A 23088-nucleotide genomic window follows, 5' to 3' on the forward strand; every position below is an offset into this window, starting at 1 on the left:
ATTGCGATTGAATTGGAAATTTCGTACCTACAGATTTGCACATTGTGAGAACGAGAAGGTGGATAGGTACCTATTGAATGATTTAGGTTCAACCCCCCTCTCAGGGGCGAGAAATATGAATGAAGGTTTATTTTATGGAAAATTTTATGAATTGGAACATAACAATTGCAGAATTTTTCCAATTTGACCAATATTGAAGAAGATGGAGTGAAAAAAGTTTTGGGGGGCTTGGGATCCAAAAAGGGGGAGAATTGGTCGCGCTACATTAAAATTGGCGTTTGAAACTCGTATTAACATTTCCATTCGACATTTTAAAATTTTATAGCTGGTACATTTCAATTCACCTCACGTACGTTGTACCGACAGATAACTGAATGGTGAGGGGGAGGGGAGGGGGTGACGCTGTAGTCCGCTCTGTACCTAAAAAAAAAAAAAACAAAAAGAACTACCCCCATACCATTTTTGAACGATTAAAAATATTACGATCAATTTAACCATCATCGTTATGGATGCAGGCGCTAATCCAAATCCTCTTCTGTTCGAAGCACAGTAGGTCCTCCACCCCCCTTGGGGCTGGAAAATTGACATATGGCTTATCTGATGGGAAATTTGACGTAGAACAACATCCATCAACAATTTTTGCGCTAGAGTCAATATTTTTCGATGAATTGGTCAAAAACCGATTTTGGGGGGCTAAGATCCACAATTTGGGGTAAAGCACACCCGGGACAGTAGGGGACTCCTCAGATTCGTTTTCAGGGCATCAAAATGGACCAGTATACCAAAAATCAGCTTGCCACCTACAGATTCACTATAGAGCCTGTTTTTTTGCTAATTCTACTGGACTAATATACTTCCATCTATATGTATTAGCCAGTTTTTAGTGTAACCAAAATATACCATTGAAAATTATTTTGGTATTAATACAGTTTCAAAAACTTTCATCAGTATTTTATATCAGTAGGTAGGTACATATGTACTTCGTTTGTCTGCGAATCGGTATTGGTAAAATGGTAGGTAGGCATTTCTAATTTTTTTTTTCAAAATTTGTAGGTAATGCCGGTATTGGTATGTATTTTGGTATTGATATCAGTGTGCGGCCCTGCCTCAAGGTACAGTACTGGAATCGCGATACGTAGTTCAATACATAAATAAAATATTTATAAAACACATACTTAGTTCATATCTTAATTTAACCGGTATTACACAGTGGTATGGGAGTGGGACCTACCTACTGGTACATACATACAATACCGGTATCATAAAAGGGAAACTTTTATTTTATAATTAAAACACAACTATACCTAAACTATTTTTAATACAGAAAAAATTCACATTGTGTTTGGTAATATTAGTTTGGGTAAATTTTCATAATAAAGTGGTTAAGGAACTCTAATAAATAAAGTAGGTACTTTTGAGTTCATTTTAATTTTTCAAGGCAAGTTATTACAGAAGTTGAAAGTAATGATGTTTCATTTTTAAAAATTGTTTGGATGGGACTGTGGTTTTTTTTTTTCAAGTCGAATTCACATTTTTGGGCACATTATTAATGATAAAGTTACGGTAGAAATGACCTCTGGAGGATCTAATCGAATAATAAGTGTAAGTTGCCTACTCATTGTGTGAGTAGTAGCAACGATGTTTTGTGGAATTGTAGCTAGTATGCACGACGTTCGTACTTTACCGCTACTCCGTCGCTAAACAATACATTGATGTCCGTTTCCGTAGATTCGGGGTTTAAACCTTCCATGTAGCCGTCACAAACTGCTTGCTTGTCTCTATCCCAGATAGTAAATCTGTAAAATAACACGTACAAGCTTAAATCAGTAATCAGTTGTCCAGTAAGAATTGAAAGTGTTATCGATCAGTTACTAGAGACCTTGATTTTTAGTTGAAAGTCAACTCAGAAAAAAAATTGATTCCGGAGATACCCTTGCAAGGCGGAAATGGGTCCTCAAAAGAGGGATATTTTTGAATCCGCTCCAGATCTTACCTAACCTGCTTTTAGAAAAACAGTCTCGATGCAAAAGATGTAATTTGATAGGGTGTCTAATAGTCCTTCAAGTCAGCTGCGGCTGTCCTGCTTTTTAATAATTTTACCTTTCAAAAAGTTCTGTTTTTTTTTTCAATTAGACTTTGAATTTTTAAATTTATTTCCCTTTTTTATGTAAACCTACATAGAAGTGTACGAATTGATTCCCACCTCAAATTTTCATGTGTACGAATTGATTCCCCTGCCATTTATGGAAGTGTATGAATTGATTCCCCTGTCGTTATTTTTTATTGCGTACCTAGACCTACGTACCCATATGGAATTTTCGTGTACTTTTGTACTCGGCATGAATGAATCGATTCTAATTTCGGAGAAAAATTCAGAAACTGGGCCCCACCAAAACCTACTAAAGCACCAATGACTATAATGGGAAATACCTATTTAAAGTACTTCTTTTTGGTCTTCTTCTCCTCCTCCTTGAAGACGTGTGTCTGAAATGTTTCAAAAACCTAACTGAGCTTTGTAAGAAGAAAAAGAAGGATGATAAAAACGACTAATTCGTATGAAAGCTTCCATTCAAAATTGAATTCCGATTTCTACTCTGCGCATCCAAGCATTTATAATTTCATTGACGTTCTCCTCGGAATACAGGTAGAAACATACATTAAGGGAATTTTATGACACATTTCATTTAACAAAATCAAAAATTCATACTTTCTCTCATCTCATTTTGTTGTTGTTTTTTTTTAATTAATAAGAAAATCATCAAAAATATTCCAAAGTTGATGAGAGAAATCAGAAATGGAGAAGATGACAATCTAGATACTGGCAATTTCCGTAATTTTCTCATAATTTTCCCCCTCATCATTCGTCTGTTTTGTAATTTTCAGTCACCACCGTTTTGATATTTTACCACTGGATATTAGAGCAGGCAAATAGCGGTTTTAAAAAGAAAAAAATTGGTATAATAATTTTTTCTTCGAGAATGTGTTCAGACGAACCCCCTAAACTACCAAAAAAAAACCGACCCACCTATAACCCTGGAGGTAATTTTTTTAGGTTAGGTATGTACGAGAAAAACTACCATGACTAAAAATGTTCCGCTTCAAATTTTCGACAATTTGATACTACACTCGATAGTCGATACCCATAAAATAGGGGAGGAAAGAGTAAGTATGATAGAGTGAGATCTGGCATAACTTGGTAAGAGAGAAATTACCTGAATTCCTACCTACGTGATTAAGTTAAGAAATATTCACTTACGTAGTGAATATTTGCCTTGCCTGGATAGCTCAATACATCGGAGAGATTTCAGTCATACCATCTACCCTTCACAGCAATAATCTCCAATCACCAATAAAACCCATATTATTTACACGAAAGTGATAATATGTTTATTGTTAATCAGAAATAATATTAAAAATACACATTAAAAAGGCCAAAGAATATAGAATAACTATAGGGTTGTTCTATAATAAGTACAAGCTCTGGCTTATACTTTACGACACACGTTAATGAATTAGACTATAATAAATATACTTTAATGGAAAATAAGCGGTAATTACATACCCTGTGAAACTGTACACAATTTCGGAATAAATGGTGACTTACTCACCAGGTACATACACTGTCTATGTTTTCTGCCTCTTTCAGGGGGGCTCACTCATACTAGGCCCGTCGGCAGAAATGTATTACACTAGGTACCTTTTCTGACGAGAAGTATTCCCGATGGCCGGCAGGATCGGAGAAATACCCAGAGTAGACGCGACAAAATATGATCATTATTTTAATCACGAAAGAAACGGAATTATCCACTTAATAAAGTGGGCGACGATGGAGTAAATAGGGGATGAGTATCCCTATAATGGGAACTCATCCGCTTCTAACATTCATAAATACACTTTGTGACCAAGAACCAACCTTCACGACGATCTAATTCGAGGCCTACTAAATTCAATTTATTAAGAAATGCGCTTCATGGGGAATACAACTTAATTGGTAATTCAACCCATTTTAAATACAACTACTCTGTAGTCTCGCGACTACATCGTAGGTATTATAAAAGTGCAACTTAATTGGAAATACAACTTGTCCGAAAATACAACTAGTTTGGCTCGTGGCCGTGTTGCTCTATTTATAGTCGTAGGTGCATCATTCAATGCGCTTGCCGCGGATATTGATGACATTGAATTGTCATCAAAAGGTAGTAGTGGGAATAACGATGTAGTAGGAGTTATCACATTACCATACTTGCAGTTTAAGGGAGTTATTATTTTAATCATCACTAAGGCGATGAAGGCATATTTCCTCATATCAAGTGTTTCAAACAAAAGTCAGTCCAATAAATTGATCAAAGTTACCACTTAATATCATTCGTTTTTGCTCAAATTTTTTTTACAAAGTTTACTCACCCAACTACATAGAGGAGAAGGTACAAATATGGACCCCCTCCAGCTTTTTGGCATTAAAGGGTAGAAAAAATTATCAATTTTTTTTTTTCGAATATACCATTTGAAAGGCCAAAGACTCTAGTATTATTGTGTAAAAAAACATTTTTTTTTGTTGAAAACTCACGGAGAAATTTGAAATTTGAAATTTAGAAAAGTGACATAAAGTGGTACAAATATGGACCCCCTCAAAAAATGAATAAAAATTTCAGAAAATTGTACAAAAATTCATTTAAAGATGTTTTTTGATGCTTTGGACTTGTCTTCTTTTCTTGGTACCTATTCTAAAAACCATTGAATCAAAATTACTTAAATGGAAAAAAAATTTAGGGGTCCATATTTATACCCATGCAAAAAATTGGCTAGGTTGATGAAAAATGAAAAAACCATGGTCTCATTTTTGACACTTCGGACTTGTCTTCTTTGTTAATAACACTTTTCTCGATATTCTAAAAAATATTGAATCAAAATTAGGTAAAAAAATTTAGGGGTCCATATTTATACCCATGAAAAACATCGGCGCAGTTCAAGTATGAAAAATGAAAAAAATTATGAAAATCAGTTGAAGTAAAGACAAATATGAAAGTAGGTATATTTTGAAAGTACTCATTGTAAGCTACTTACTTCGCTAATAATTTTTTTTCCAAACTTTATTTGAAGTTGATGAATTACCGAATGAAAAACTTGTAAAAAAAAAAAAAAACAATTGCTGATGAGAGACACCCAAGTATGCAATATACATGGATCCGAAATAAGTACTTGGATCATCGATACAACACTACTAGTATAATTTTTAGTACTCAGCATCGTAGTGCTAGTATAATTGTACACTAAACCATGGGGGGGGTCCGTATTTGTACCTGGGTCCATAATTGTACCTTCTAAACTATTAATCACACCACCATTGATATGGTCTTCAACCCTCCCAAGAGGTTGGTGGGAGATGCTTGATTTTTCAAGTAACACACAACTGAATCATATATTTAAAAAACGAATCTGGACATCGGGATCGCTATTCAAAAAGTTTGAACGCTAGCTCATTTTGCAAAGAAAACATTTTATATCTCAAGATTTTTCTTTAAAACGCTTACTCGCCTACCAGTTTTTGATTATTTTTCAATAGAAAATAAAATGGAACTAGGACTTTCACTGTGTTGTCGAATTTCACCGAAATAAAAAATGTATAATCATCCAACTAATTTCTATTTTTAAATTTTTCCTAGGTACGTGCCACTCGAATTATTTTTTTATGGGAAATTTAAATGAAATTGATGATTTATAATGTTTTTTTTTTTTTTTTTTTTTTTTTGGCTGGAAAAACTCATGAATTGATGAAATATTTCAAAATAGAATCCCGAAAACATACTTAAGTACCATTTGATATATCATCACTCGACTTTTCATGATTTTTCGAAATTTGGCCCCTTTCCGGGACTAAGAGGGACATTGTGAGGTGGGACCCGAAAAGTAAGTTCATATTCGTATTCAGCGACCTCAAAAACATACCATTCGATATATCACTCGACATTTACGATTTTTCAAAATTTGGCCCTTTCTTTGGAGCACAGAGGGACATTGTAGGGTGGGAGCCAAAAAATAAGTTCATATTATGTGCTTGGCGACTTCGAAAACATTCCATTTGATATATCACTCGACTTTTTGATGATTTTTTGAAATTTTGGCCCCCTTGTTAGTGCACAGAGGGACATTGGGAGATGGGACAAAAAAAGTTCATATTCGTGCTCAGCGACCTCGAAAACATACCTACCATTCGATATATCACTCGACTTTTCACGTTTTTTCAAAATTTCAATTCCCTTTTTGGGGCACAGAGGGGCTTTGAGGAGTTGGACCCAGAAAATAAGTTGGTATTCGTATTCAGCGACCTCGATAACATACTAATCGATATATCGCATGTCTAGATTATTTTTCAAATAGGTATTATGATTCAGTTGTGTGTTACTTGAAAAATCAAGCATCCCCCACTAACCTCTTGGGAGGGTTGAAGACCAATCAATAGTGGTGTGATTATTATGTAGTTGGGTGAGTAGACTTTGTAAAAAAAATTTGAGCAAAAACGAATGATATCAAGTTGTAACTTTGATCAATTTATTGGACTGACTTTTTTTTTGAAACACTTACTCTTCCCATCCCTATTTTTAGACACCCCTCTTGAGGGATGGGTATCGAGCATAGCATCAAATTGTCGATAGTTTGAAGGGGAACATTTTTCTACATTCTAGCCTTGATTTTGTAATAATGAGAGTGGGAAAGACAGCGATATGAGGTAATTTAGATAATAACTGGTTGTAGAAATTATCATTTTCACTGGTAAGAGAAGAAATCTTAGAATTATTCCATAGGAAGGGAATAATTCCTCGATACCTAACTAGCTCGGAGAGAAGGCTCTTGTCTAACCTACCACCACTAAGATTATAAGATTTGAGTTAAATAGGGTCGTAAATAAAACTCAAAAATGAACATGTATAGACCTCCTATATTAGGTTTATATTCCATACACGTTATATTTACAAATAATACATAAAATAATCCTATTTGTAATTTGTAAGAAAGAAACATAGATGAACAAAGGTCTATGTCCCTGTAAAACACACAACATTTGATAATAGGCATAAGCGCATTTATCAATTAAGGTAATGGTTAAGTTTTACGAGGATAGATATGTTAAAATTAATATCTATTCGTTGTTAATTAACTCGGAATGAACGGAATTAATCCAGGTGGAGGAACGCACTCCACTAGTAAGCTTTTGTCATTAATTACCACACTGTACACGTAAATTGTCTCTAAGGGGCTTACGTTATTTTTGCCAACGTCAATTATGATTTTCTCCATTGATAACACATTGAAACTAGGCCATACTCCCAAGTCCGGGTAATGGGAGGTGATCCAAGATACCATAATTTCGCGATGAACGATTCGTAACACTTCGCGAAACATGTTTAAAATAGACACATATATTCAACCGAACAAGCGGGTAATTTTGAGAATAATTATGAAAAATGCAAGGATGGACTCAAAGTCCATATGGTACGACATAAGTCGTATATGACGAGACGATCTACCTGACCAGACGTAAAAATCAAGTGAGAATCGAGTATATTTCGCATAGAGACGAGCCCTATGCGAATCTGGAAAGAACCTTGAAACCTCTCAAAGTCTCACATTAACGTAGGAAAATATAGTAATAAGCGCGGTATATGGTTTTTATGTGAAAAACCAGTATACGTGAAAGATACATTAATAACCGCGATGTTTTTGAGAACCAAAAAAATTTGGAAAAATTCATGAAAAATTTGTTGGAATTCGGCTTATGCAAATGACACAATTCAGCTCAAGCTATGTTAGACGGACAATATAGTGGATATGATAATACCCACTATACGCGGTTAGGGCATTCCTGCTCATCACAATTTTCATCGAAATTCATTTCACAGGAAATTTGTATGGGTAAAATTTTGATTTCATTTTGAAGTTCTCGGAGATATAGTTTTTGAAAAATTCCTTCTTTCAGTAGTCAGGCCAAAAGTTTCGAGAAATGTTGGCCTATCCAAATTTTATTAGAAAATTTGGATAGAAGTTTTTCTCCTTCATATTTTATATTATCCTTTTCTACTTACAACTTTTATTAGACATATTCAAGATTTTCAAGGATAGATATACGTAGGTACCTAATTTATTGATTTGAACCCCCAACTTTCAGCTTGTAGATTCATCCCTTAGATCTAGGTGGGTACCGCCCTGTCTATTATGCAGCGTGTTTTGAAAACTTCAGTCTTTTTACCTTTTTTGATTTTTTTTTTTTAAATTGACTGAAATTTGAAATTTATAAACCAAAGAGTGCAGCTGCAGGTCCTATGAGAGAAATAGACAGAAAACTCATTTTAAAAAATAGCATCGATAGTACAACTTTTTAAATTTTTAATGAAACACGCTGTGCTTTAAATTTTTTTAATTTCTTTGAATTTTTGAATTTAAAAAAATATTTTAAATTTTATTTTGAAGTACTTTTTTGGTAATTTTTTATTTTATAAAAGATTTTTCTTTGTAATTTGTCCAAATGTTTTCAATTTCTTGAAATCCTCGAATTTTGAAACTAACCAGCGAAAATTGTTCCTAATGATCCAAATGCCCTTTAATAAAATGTTTAGATGGACAGATCACCTGTAGGTATATTCATTTTCTTGGGAAACGGGGTTCCATTTTTTTTTTTTTTTTTTTGGTCAAATTATAAAACGGAAAAAAATTGACAAAAATGGTCAAAATTCGGAATGATCGGGTGTCGTTGGGCGTCTTGCATGATATTTTGCGATAAAAAAAATTTTCAGCCAAAATTGGCCAATTTAGTGGTGAGAAAAATCGTGAAAAATCGATTTTTCGCGTTTTTAAAGGTCTTCCGCCTATTCAAAAAATTCTGAAAAAATGTACCTATGCTGTGCATTTCATAATGGATATCTTTCAAATTTTTTGAAAAAACATTTAAAAAATGAAAGTATACCTATATTAAAAGAATAATATACATTGAAAAAATAAAATAAACTTGGTCCATTAGCACTCTGGCGTAAGCGATAATCTTTTTTTTACACGACCAACGCGGGTTCTTACTTCAAAGATACCTAATATACGAGCGATGTTATCCGATTACATCCAACGCTTTTCTTTTTCATAACGTACGAGACCTTCACATGTTCGTGCTAACTAAGCACTTAGCAGTCGTTTTGATTTTTTTTCGCGTCAGTTGCGTTGTGAAAAACGGAAGCTTTAATCCGATGACATCACCGCAACCTCATTCTACTAATAGACTCTGTCGCCGATCATCACGAGGGAGCACAACTTTCAAAAAATCATTAGGTAGGTACGCGAGTTGTTTCGGATCAATTTTCAATTTTTTCTTCTCATTTTCATGCTTTACCTTGTAGGTACTTTTAGTTTTTAATGAAACATTTTCAAAAAAGAAAATGCGCAACTTGTCTATTCCATTGCAGGTTCTCAATAAGAGATAGGAACATTTTACCCCTTCCCCGGCTACAGCTCAAGGTTTCAAGCATTTTGGAAAATTTTACGTGTCGAACAAAATTATTATTATTTTTTTTACTTTAGGTGGTCTGTTTTGGCCATAATTTTTTACTAGCTTCCATCAAAAACGACCCATCGCAAGTTTGAAAAAAAAATCGCTAAAAACTACCTTTTGGTACAAAATTTCAACTTGAATAGTAAGTAGGTAATTTCACTGCTGTTGAAAAGTACCTATACAGGTGATCTGGTCATTTAAACATTTTATTACACGGGTTGTGGATCATAAAGAATAACTTTCGCTGGTTAGTTTCAAAATTCGAGGGTTTCAAAAAATTGAAAACATTTAGACAAATTACTAAAAAATATTTTATAAAATGAAAAATTACCAAAAAAGTTTTTTAAAATGAAGCTGAAAATATTTTTTTTAATTTAAAAATTTTTAAGGAAATTGAAAATATTCAAAGCACAGCGTGTTTAATTAAAAGTTTAAAAAGTTGTATCATCGATGCAATTTTTTAAAATCAAGTTTTCTGTCTATTTCTCTAATAGGATCTGCACCCTTCGGTTTAAAAATTTCAAAATTCAGTCAATTTTAAAAAAAAAATCAAAAAAAAGGTAAAAAGACTGAAAAGTTTTCAAAACACGCTGCATAATAGACTGGGCGCCGGTACCTACCTAGACCTAAGGGGTGAATCTACATGCCGGAAATTGAAGGTTCAAATCAAATTTGGTAGGTACCTATCTATCCTTGAAAATTTTGAATACGTCTAATAAAAGTTGTAAGTAGAAAAAGATAACATAAAATATGAAGGAGAGAAATAAGGAATTTTTCAAAAACTATATCTCCGAGAACTTCAAAATGAAATCAAAATTTTACCCTTACAAATTTCCTGCGAAATGAATTTCGATGAAACTCAAGGTTGGAATTTAGAAGTATACAAGTTATATTCGCAATATAGAAAAAAAATAAAGAATAGTTACCAATACCTCTGAATTTAATTAAAAACAAATAGAATAGCAACCAATAAGATCTTTCTCTCTTCTATTCACACAGGTTAATGGTGGTGTACTCGATGTTAGGTATGCCTTTTTCGTTGTTACAATAATAAATTTCTCAAAGTAAAGCGACATTCTTCTCTCGCTCTCGTATGCTTTCGTTCGTGTGTGATAAAGACCAGTATTTTGATAGATATCTCGCCGACCGTTTATCGGATCAAAAATTTAATGAAACAATATTAATTTAAAATGTTATTCTCTGCAACTCCGTGAAATGGCAGTAAGGTCACGGATGGTCAGTTCACAACCATTGTTAGTTGTCAAATGGCGTTTTTAAAGAACTATAGGTAGGGTCACGGGTGGTTAGTTGTCAAAAAAAAATGTTTTTTGAAGTTTCTGAAGCCATTTATGAATATTTCTTTGCGGTTTTGGGCTTATTTGAAAGCTTGATTCTTTGCGCGTGTTTTCTTTTTTTAAAATTGAATTTTGGTTCATGTGATGAATAGTTAATGGTGGATTTAGTGAGGTACTTTTTTGTGACAACTAACAACCACCCCTGTTGTAAGTTGTCAAACACGCATTCACTATTGATAAAAAAAAAACTTACAGTTCAATTTTCAAAAATTTTCCAACAAGAAAACACGTGAGAAGGACTAAACTTTCAGATAAGACCAAAAACTTGGAAAAATATCCATAAACTACTTCAAAATCTTCAAAAAACTTTTTTTTTTGACTGGTCATTCTTTGAATTTTTTCTTGCATAGCTATAAATCGATCAATTCAACTTTTTTATTCGTTTTATAGAATGAAAAGCAGAAACAAAATTATTCAATAATGCAATAGATAATTTTCTGAAAATATTTTCCTACTTTGATGCATATATTGGTAAACTGTCTCATTGACAACTAACAATATTCCCTTTTTTGACAACTAGCAACTTCTCGTTTTTTCACTTTGTACCAAAAAATTTTATTCATTTCGAAATTTTTTGTAATTGAACATGTGATTACTGAATCCATGATGAAATTTCCTTTAAATTGATGTATAATTTATTTACCTTTGACAAATTTTTGATGTTTAAAAACAAAAAGTTCCAATCTAACATGTGTAACTTCACACCCGTAAAATCACTTTTTTCAAAACTGTATCCCCAAATAAAAAGCTATGTTGCCAATTTTGTATGTTGGAACATTAGTAGGTATAGCATGAAGTTATTATGAAGGTTTCGTTTGGATAGGGTTTGTGTATCTTCTTAAAAACGCAATTTGACAACTAACAATTATGGACAACTAACCACCCGTGACCCTACATAGTACATTTATAAAGGTTACGGATGTGAACCTTATTGAGGCCAATTTTCATCATATAGGCACCTACCAACACTGAGAAAAAAGAATAGTACTTTCTACCACAATTTCTAGGTGTTTTATGCCACAGAATGTAGTGTAGCACATCAAGATACACAACATATCATAACGTAACATACTGTGTAGATCATTTGACTACAAAGTGCTGCACATTGTTCTACACAATGTTGTGAGGTGATTTTTCTCATGACGTCCGTACATACTTAATCATTTTATTCGATCGCAAGAATTTTTAGTTAAGTATATCTATGTAATAGCTACCTACTTAAATCCTTTTATATTGCAAGTTGGTGTAACATTTATTGAATGTTTTGGCTAATAGGTATTAATTTACCATTCACCAACAAGTGTGACACTAATAATATTCACCTACATACAATAACAGGTACCTACCTACATTTCTGTCAAGTTTGTCATCGAAATACTTATCAACAAGTTTGTTTTTTGGTTAAGTGATTGTGAAATTAAAATTTTTAAAAGTAGATATTAGTTCCTGATTTTATTTTTGACATTGACAACATTATTTAATGCGATGTGACAGTGACATTGTATGCTTACACGTATTTTTTCTCGTTAGCTGGTGGTAAGTGTTTGAATACATGAATACAAGTAGAAAACTAACGAATATGTAGGTATGGTTAAATAACAGCTTCCTTTAGTCCAGGAAAAATAGCATTCCATTGGGAAAAGTGAGGGAGAAAGCTGAATTTTGGTATACTGGTCCATTTTTTTTTTTTTTGTGCTGAACACTAATCCGATGAGTCCCCGGTCGTCCCTGGTGAGCGTTCTCCCCTATTGTGGATCTATAAGCCCCCAAAACCAGTTTTTTGCAATTTTCTCCCCCGCATTGCAGTTTAGCGAAAAATGAGGTTAGATACAAGAATCTACGTCAAATTTTCGATCTAATGATATATCAACTTCACTTCAACCTCAAGGAGGGTGGAGCAGGAATCATTCAAATCTGAGATGTGAGGGGTTTTCTAAAAAACACAAAAGGACTATCGGCGCATAGGAGGGGTGAAATGGGCCCCGAGAGCGTTCGGGTTGATATCAGCATTGAAAGTGGGTACCATCGAGAAACTACCGCGTGAAAAATTTCAGATCCACACCACCTCTCCTTTTTGCGGAACCTTCCTTTTTTTGAAATTCAGTAACGCTTTTCTCAGTCCCATTTCAACCGATTTTGAAAATTTTTCTGGGAGTTACGTATATTCTTAGTAGGTATTCCCACAAAAATTTTCAACCCCCTCCCCTCATATTTACCTCTCAAAATGGTGTTTTTTTCATTTTTTTATGCCTATTAACAATCAAGATTGCGAAGTACAATTTTGGAAACACGTTTTTTGGATGTATTTTTGGCCCCCAAACATCATATACTATATTAGAAATTTTTGCTTTGGTGCGCCGTTGTGAAAACTTGGATCAATGTATCGTAGGGGGGGGGGGTGGGGGTGAAATGGGAATTTTGAAAAAAATAACAATCAATGAGTAGGGTATCGTTTTCATATGATTCGATACCGCTGAGCACGAATATGACCTCAGATTTTCTTCTACACTCGCCTACCCTTCTCCAGACCCCCTCATCCCCCCTCAATTTTTACAAATTTTCGAAATGAAGTTATTTTGATGACATTGGTGTCGTTTTCATATGATTCGATACCGCTGAGCACGAATATGACCTCAGATTTTCTGCTACACTCACCTACCCCTCTCCAGACCCCCTCAGCCCCCCTCATTTTTCACGATTTTCGAAATAAAATGATGTTGGTTTCATTGCTATGGGAAAATTACATAAGTTCATTGTTATTGTATATACAATTTCTCGTAGAATAAGCTACAGTACATGTCTCCCCCTCAAGGGGGGTGGACCCATGATTTTTTCCACGCAGAAAATGTGTGTAAGTAGTCATTGAATTATAAAATACATAATCATACATATTCAACTTACAGTTATCATGAATAATTATTATGCCACATATGCTCCGCATACCTATACAGTGCAGTACACATACAATTTTGTTGCGTACTAGGTGATTGTAGCAGAAAATCTTAGGTCATATTCGTGCTCAGCGGTATCGAATCATATCGCACCTCGGGAGTAATAAGGTGACATCTCAAAAAAGTGAAATTTTACAGGAGAGTGATTTTCTTTTTTTTTTTAAAATTGATTCATTATTTTTATCAACTTATAATTAATTGTGAGGAATGAATAGCACCTCATTTTGAAGATCTGGTATCCTACCTTCATTTGGCATATGAACACTTTGAAAAATAAAATCTTAAAGAGGAAATATTTCATAGTTTGGAAAACATTTTGAGTTAGAACCTTTCATTAAAGTTGATGTGGAGGCGAAAGGAAGCGTCCAAAAAAAATTTCATACTAGCAAAGTTGTAGAGAATTAAATTTCCAATCGACCTAATGTCGTTAGTTTTTTTCTAGAGTGCTTAGTTTTTGAGTTTTTCTCAAAAAACTAAAATTTCATGATATGTGCAAATTCATTTTTCTGAAAAGTGATCAATTTAAAAAAAAAACTTTTCAGTTGGTACAAACCAATAAAAAATGCACTCCTTGTGACTATTTCTAACTGACAAACATTCAAAACAATCAAAACTGTTTGTTAACACTTTGTATGTACGTATGAAATTTGCTCAAAAAAGGTGGAGTTTTTTGAGATGTCGCCCTATAACTCCAAACAACTTTCAATGTTGTTGGGATTTTGAGTTAGGCTATTTGGGTTTTTTACATGATCTAGATAATGTACCCAAAACTCAAAGTGTTATTTTTGGTTGAGGGGGGTCATACAAGCCCAAAAATGCAAAAACATCAAAATCAATTTTTTTTTGAGATGTCACCTTATTACTCCCGAGGTGCGATATGAAAACGACACCAATGTCATCAAAATAACTATATTTCGAAAATCGTGAAAATGGGGGGGGCTGAGGGGCTCTGGAGAGGGGTAGGTGGATGTAGCAGAAAATCTGAGGTCATATTCGTGCTCAGCGGTATCGAATCATATGAAAACGATACCCTACTCATTGATAGCTATTCTTTTCAAAATTCCCATTTCACACCCACCCCCCTACGATACATTAGGCCAAGTTTTCACAACAACGCACCAAAGCAAAAATTTCTAATATAGTATATGATGTTTGGGGGCCAAAAATACATCCAAAAAACGTGTTTACAAAATTGTACCTCGCAATCTTGATTGTTAATAGGCATACAAAAATGAAAAAAACGCCATTTTGAGAGGTAAATATGAGGGGAGGGGGTTGAAAGTTTTTGTGGGAATACCTACTAAGAATATACGTAACTCCCAGAAAAATTTTCAAAATCGGTTGAAATGGGACTGAGAAAAGCGTTACTGAATTTCAAAAAAAGGAAGGTTCCGCAAAAAGGAGAGGTGGTGTGGATCTGAAATTTTTCACGCGGTAGTTTCTCGATGGTACCCACTTTCAATGCTGATATCAACCCGAACGCTCTCGGGGCCCATTTCACCCCTCCTATGCGCCGATAGCTCTTTTTGTGTTTTTTAGAAAACCCCTCAGATTTGAATGATTCCTGCTCCACCCTCCTTGGGGTTGAAGTGAAGTTGATATATCACTAGATCGGAAATTTGACGTCGATTTTTGTATCTAACCTCATTTTTCGCTAAAATGCAATGCGGGGGAGAAAATTGCAAAAAAATGGTTTTTTCGGGGGCTTATAGATCCACAATAGGGGAGAACGCTCACCATGGACGACCGGGGACTCATCGGATTAGTTTTCATCACAAAAAAATGGACCAGTATACCAAAATTCAGCTTTCTACCTCACTTTTCCCAATGACCCTTTTTTTTCATCTAATTTTCCTGGACTGTAGGTAACGAAGATATAATAAGGTACCTACATATTGTTAAAAAACACTCACGCAACTAGCGTGAGATAACCGGCTTTTCATAAACATGATCGATTATTTTTTTTAAATAATCGATTAATCGAAAGAGAAAATAATAATCGTTAAACGATTATTTTTCAGGCCCGATTAATCGATTAATAATCAGCCCATCATTACCCATCGAGTTCCTAACAACAGGCATCGAAATAGAATTTTGAAAATAAAAAAGGACTTTAAGGACCTTTTTTCACCAAAAAAATGACTAAAAAATGACCTTTAAATTACCGATTTCTAGGCGTTTAGACCCAATATCAACCAACACAATTCATTTTATTTGCTATGAACTGATAAAATTTCAATCTAAAAATGTATGCGGCAAAAAACTTTGAAATTATTTTTATTTGAAATATTTTCATGAAACTAACAACTAATAGTAACATCCAGGCCTTTTTTTGTGGTTCTTTTCTGAGGGGAACGCTAAATTGAAGTTGCAAGTCCCTAATTTTCATCCCCCCCCTGTACATAATTTGAATTTTTGAAAAATAGAATCGAAGTATCTACCCACACCAAATTATTTTCGAAAACCCTTCTTAATAATTTATTATTTGATCGAAACAAAGGCAAAATTACTGCTCGAGCGGAGCAAAAGCTTTAGAAAATTTGTAATTTGAAATGTAGAACAACATCAATTTTAATGAAAGGATTCGATTTTTCTGATCTCAACACTTTTCAAAATTGGTGGGATAACTTCAATTTTTCAGTGATTTTTTGGATTCTTTGGAAATTTTTGTTTTTCAAAGGATGGAATTCCTATACTATTTTTTTGCTTTCTTTCTTGCCACTCATGTCAATTTCTCGCCTTTTTCTTGGTTTCTTGCTATTTTCTTGCCAGTAGACACTCACACTGAGGTAAAAACTTGAATGCTACATTTTAGATTTAGAGCAATTTCCTTTCATCATAATTCTGATCTCGGTTTCGCTTTTTACTATTCTGATAATTCACAATTTTTTGAAAAAGTTACCAAAATCTATTCATTTTATCATTTTTTAAAATTCGTTCATTTGTTTAATTGTTATGAAAATTTTTCGATATTTTCGAACTTTTCTTTGGGGGGACGGCGTCCCCCTGCGTCCCCCCACAAAAAAGCCCTGGTAACATCAATTCCCATTAAAGTATAAAAATAGAAAAAAAAATGATGAATCGAATATCTGACGTCATATTCGTATTCAGCGTTACAAGAAACATACTATTTCATGTGTCGCACGAACAAAACACTTTTTTAATTTTTACCCCCTTTGGGGAGGTTCCGGGGGCCGTGGATGGGGTCCAATCAAAAATCTGACGTCATATTCGTGTTCAGCGTCACCGAAAACATACAATTCGATATATCACATGCCCCAGATTTTCTTTTGAAAGTTTCACCCAAAATTGGGGGTGGGGGTGCTCCCCCTCCGTCAAAGAGTCCCATCTCGAAACCTGAATATTTCGAAACAAGAAATAAACTGAGAAATCGTTTGGGTATTAAGACAAACATTGGTGATTGCTAAGCAAAACATTTATGCTTTAAAAAAAATAGGTGTACCAAAAACAAAACTGATGAGGAAGTCTGCAGAAGTCTGCAAAAATGCCACCAAAAATCAATTAGGCCTACCTCAGCTGAACTGTCAGAGGAACACGTGAACCGACTTTCCATCGAGTTCCTAACAAGAAATAAACTGAGAAATCGTTTGGGTATATTAAGACAGACGTTACTGATTATTGCTAAGCAAAATATTTATTCTTAGAAAAAAAATAGGTATACCAAAAACAAAACTGATGAGGAAGTCTGCAAAAGGACGCAAAAATGACAAAAAATATCACTTAATCTGAAATATCGAGGGAACGCCTGAACTGATTTTAATAAAACTCGAAATCTCAAAATTTCGGCAATACACCAGTCGGGATGGATAAAGCACTTTGTTCAAAATTTCATAGGTTTCGAGTTTATTCTGCCACAAAATTGGTACATAAACACATATATATATAGATTTAAACTTAGTCATTGTGGTGCCCGTTTTAAGTATACGTAGTCATTGTGGTGCCCGGTTTTGGTCTTGAGGTGCCCAAATCGGGCACCACAAGGTCTTTCTATATAAAACGATGTAGAATCTCATGAAATGCACTCTAAGGTGAAAAAAAAATTTTTGAGGCAGGCACCGCAAGTACCAAGTTTATATAACGGGCACCACTATGACTAAAAATACCAAAAAAACTAAACTGCTCCGAAACACCTTTATCATACATATATATGTGATCCTCTATGTACGCGGGCACCACAATTACCATAAAAGACCCGGGCACCACAAGGTACTAGGTACGTGTATTCATATATATATATACATGTAAAACCCATACATTACGAGATCCGTTTTATATAAAATCGGGCATTGCGAGATCCTGAGATCCTTTTGCCGGATCTCGCAAGTTCTCTCATATGCCATGGTACTCGTGAGATCCGGGGGACCCTGTACACACATTTTCAGCCGGATCTCGTTTTGCCTACTATTCATATACTTATATACAATTTTTGAAAATAGATAAACGACGCATCTTGCGAGATCCACCCTCAAATCAGGTTTAGGCCGTTGGTTGATCTCGGTTTATGCGGATCGCGAAATTGATGGCGGCAATGCATAGAAAGGCACTGTTTACACACTGCAACGTTCGTTCGAACGAAGTTGTAGGGTTATTATTTGAGTTTTTAGCATTTTTCGAAATTTTTCGGGTCGGATCTCGCAATGCCTGTGTATATGTCGGATCTCGCAATGTACTATAAGACAGTATATATACACATATATATAAACTTTAAGGAAACCTGAAAAAAAACTAATGGTCCCACAATGATCCCAACACCCCAAAACGCAAAGAAAATTTACTCCGGACCGAAACTGTCACAGTTGAGACAAATACAGTACCTGACTTTTCTACGAAAAGCCGGTAAAACGTGCAAGTTTTAAAGAAGTCCCCGTATTCTAGTGGTTAAGTATATAAATACACAGGCCTTTTTTTGTATTTCTTTTCTGAGGGGGGACGCTAAATTCAAGTCGCAAGTCCCTAATTTTCATACACACCCCCTCACTGCACTGTACATGCATAATTTGAATTTTTGAGAAAAAAATCGATGTACCCACACCAAATTATTTTTTTACTTACTGTTTAAACAAATATTTTCGGAATTATAAAAAGTACCCAATTTTTGTGTCAATTCGAGTACAAGGTAAGTACATATACCTACTCAAAGTGTCTACTGAAATCAAAAAAGCAAATTTCTTGACCTCTTCGTTCTGTTTTCTTGCTTCCGAACATGAAATTTCGTACCTCTCCTCATATCTACGCGTAGATAATTTTCGCTACCATCCCCCACCCACAAAAAAAGTTTTTTCTCAAAAATTTATGGATCGACGTCGTGTTATTTGTGGAGGGGGATGTATCATGTTATTTTGCTGACAAAAATCAAAATTATGTAAAACATGCTGTGAACATTTTTTTTTTTTTTTTTTTTTTTTTGTTATGGGTGTTTATAATTACACGATTATTACACCCGTGGCTAGAAGGGTTTAGATTTGGTTTATTAGGTTGGTGCTTTTAAGTAATCAGTGGTGTTTACAGAATGAAATCATAGAGGGAGTTTATATTTTTATTTTTGATTGGGGGGAAGAGATTAAAACCAAATTCTTAGAAGCAAAAAATTGACATTTTAGATAAATTTTCGAAAACCCGTCTTAATGAATTATTATTTGATTGAAACGAAGGTAAAATTACTGCTCGAGCGAAGCGAGAGCAATTTGGTGAGAAAATTGGTCCAAAAAACGAAATAACGACCATTTTGTAATTCACCAGAGCATAATAGTATCAAAAATTTTGAACAGTTAGTGGTTCTGTTCAGAAAAAATGAAAAATTTGCACTGTTCAAACAGTTTTGGTATTACGAGTATTTTTGGAATTTAATACGTCTTACTTAATTTTTGAATTCTTAAAATGTTTGAAAGTAGCATTTTGAATAGCCCGAGCGAAGCGAGGTCAAAAGCTTTAGAAAATTTGTAATTCGAAAAGTAGAACAACATCAATTTTAATGAAAGGATTCGATTTTTCTGATCCCAACATTTTTCAAAATTGATGGAATAACTTCAATTTTTCAGAGGTTTTTGGATTCTTTGGAAATTTTCTTGCTTCTCGAATGAATTCTTGCCAGTAGACACTCTGATACTGAGGTACAAACTTGAATGCTAAATAGATTTAGAGCGATTTCCAAATTTTCATCGTAAAGTAATTCTGATCTCGGTTTCGCTTTTTACTATTCTGATAATTCAAAATTCGTTGAAAAAGTTACCAGCATTTATTCATTTTTTCTTTTTTTTTTTCAAATTCGTTCACTTTTTTAATTTTTATGAAAATTTTTCGATATTTTCGAACTGTCCTTTGGGGAGACTGCGTCCCCCTGCGTCCCCTCGCGAAAAAAGTCCTGTAAATACATATTATGTTAGATTAACTTACCTATTTTCAATATATACGTTTTGTTGATAGCTTGAGCGCTGTGAATTCGTTCGGTGATGAAATGCTTGGTTTCTCCTTTGGGTAAAAAATCGATCGCTGTTTTTTAATCGAGTCTGGGTAAAGCAAGATACCCGAAAAATGTACATATACCTAAAACAAAAAATGTTGAGCGTCAAATTTCACCATAGAAAACGTGTTCTAAAGGTTGTCAAAACGCTCATCTACTGAATTTAGCAAGGATTGTAATGCATGAGCTCTGTGAATAAAAAAATACCAAAAAAATTCGAATTGAGGTCAGAGCAATTCAGTTACAATTCTCACATTCTCACATTCTTTTCAATATAAACACATTTCCACAACGCTTGCGGTGAAAAAAAAATCCTTCAAAATAAAAATATGGCAAGTCAAAAAGGGCAAATTGCCCAAAAATTGTTCAGAAATCTAACTGAAATCAGTAATTTCAGAAAATACAAATTTCAATTTCTATTTCTATTTTCAAAAATTTTAACAAAACCTGCAATGTTTAAAAATTTTACCAAAATTCAAAAACTTTGAAAAAAAAAACTCCGTTGTAGTAAAAATTCATATAAAATTCGTTCTAGATCATGGATTGGTTCAAAATCAGATTATTATCGCAACATTAAGAGGTAATTTACCTACGCAATTATAGAAAAACCAAGTCAACGTCTCGTGAAAGTGAATGAAAAAAAATGATTCCAAAAATACTCAAATGATGAATTATAAAATTTATATTATTCAATGGAAATTACAAACTGTGAAAAAATTGACTGATTTAATTCAAATTTGGCTTGACAATGAGAGGAAAAAATTTTTTGACTAAAATTGACCCATCAAGAGGGACCCGAGTGAAGTGGAGCGATGACAGAGTTCTTACTCAATCCCCCCCCCCACCCAAAAACAGTAATTTTGTAAATGAAAAAGCTCGAAAAATTGACCAAAAAGGACCTAAGTATATAGGTAGGTAATTGAAAAGTAACCAAAAAAGTGACAAAATATGCGACCAAAACATTTTGATAAAGAAAAAATTCGCAAAAAATAGAATAAGTATTACGAATTGAAAATATGTATTTAATTTTGAACAAATTACCTATTTCGAAACTTTTTAATGAAAAATCGTGACTTTTTGACAATTTTTTGGTAGCAAAATAGGTAAGTACCTACTACAGATTTTGGCAATTTCGAGCGAAAAAGGCAATTCTGGGAAAAATGAAACGAAACTAAGTAACAATTTTAACAAAAGGAATGGTTTCCTGGCAGTTTCAGGCGAAAAAGCGAGACATTTGCACAATTTTTTTTCAAAAAAGGTAAAAATTCAACATTTTTAGAAAAAAATATCTACTATTTTTTTTAGAAATTTTGTTGAACAGTAGGATTTTGAAAATTCTAGCAAAAAGAAGAACTTTAAGAGAATTTTGGCAAAAAGAGATACTTTGGAAACTTCAGGCAAATACCCTAAAAAACGGACTTTTAAATCATTTCGAAGAAAAAAATTTTTAAAGCAAAAATTTAATAATTACTTAGTAAAAATGAGCAATTTTTGAGAATAAGAAATTATATCTACCTATAACATCTTTCCGCATTTTTTTTTTTTTTTGCGAAAAGTGAGATTTTTCACTTTGCAACTTACGGCAATTTTACGTAAAAAATCGAGACTTTTCAATTGCGAAAAAGCTAGAATTTTCAACAATAGGGAAGACTTTTGGACAATTTTTGGGAAAAAATAAATAATTTTTGAGGGTTTTTTTTGCGAAAAACTGAGAATTTTAAGCAAATAGCAAGATTTACTATTTTTGGGGTAAAGCACGAATTTTTGGCAATTATATTGGTCAAAAATATGTAGTATCTAATTTTTCGCAATATTCGTTCAAAATGGGGGAAATTTTCAGCTCGTTGGTATTTTTTTTAGGCAAAAAAACGGGATTTTTAGGTAATTTTTAGCAAGGGGAACGGATACTTCTTGGATTTATTTTGCGAAAAAGTGACAATTTCTTACGAGAAACAAGGCTATTTGGAAATTTTGACAAAAGGTGAAATTTCTAGCTACTTTTGGCAAAAAGGAAGACTTTGACTATTTTGCATTGTAATTCGTACTTTGAGAAATGAAAAATTATGTTTTTTTACGACGAGTCTACCTATTTTTTTGACTCCGCAATTTTAAAATTTGAATATTTGGTAACTGAAAATCATAAAGCAGAAACAAAATAATCAAATCAAATCGAAAACCAAATGCAAAAAAAATGCTAAAAAAGACAGATTGAAAAAATTTTTAAGAGATGAGATATATTTTTTCAATCTGCTTTTTTAGAATTTTTTTTTGGCATTTGGTTTTCAATTTGATTTGATTATTTTGTTTCTGCTTTATGAATTTCTATTCGGGTTTTTCAGAATTGTTTTCGTTTAAAATTTTTTTTGTATGTTACATTTGATTTCGTTTTCGGAATTTTTTGGCAAGAATAAAAAAAAAAAAAAGTTATCAAAAAGTTGGTACTCACCGTTTTTAATTGCCATAAGCCACAAACAAGTACAATGCGACGAAAAAATGAGAAAAAAGCACGAATACCATAAACGATATATAAAATATTTCGAACGCAAAGTACATACAAGTATTATCGCCTTCGTCCGTGTTATTGCTTTCCGGCATTTCCGGCATTTCCGGGATTTCCGGCATTCGATTTTTTCGCTTAAAAAAACACATGCGATAGTTGTATCTCTAGTTAGGTAGTAGGTACATTACAAACGATACTGAGTTGAACTGCAGTATCAGGTAATAATATGATACGTAAGTTTCCCCACTACCTGTTGACAAAATTCAACA

The 23088-nt window shown here is 33.6% G+C and overlaps 1 long non-coding RNA gene across 1 annotated transcript; it reads right to left on the reverse strand.

Moving 5' to 3' along the window:
- Window positions 1–597: 597 nt before the first annotated feature.
- On the reverse strand, window positions 598–23017 carry LOC135848201 (uncharacterized). The gene is made up of 3 exons (XR_010559332.1): window positions 22766–23017; window positions 20253–20402; window positions 598–1796 (listed from the first exon to the last, which is right to left on the reverse strand). It is a non-coding gene; the product is annotated as an uncharacterized LOC135848201 (long non-coding RNA).
- Window positions 23018–23088: the final 71 nt, after the last annotated feature.

Source organism: Planococcus citri, chromosome 5, assembly GCF_950023065.1.
Source record: "Planococcus citri chromosome 5, ihPlaCitr1.1, whole genome shotgun sequence".
Lineage (NCBI taxonomy): Eukaryota > Metazoa > Arthropoda > Insecta > Hemiptera > Pseudococcidae > Planococcus > Planococcus citri.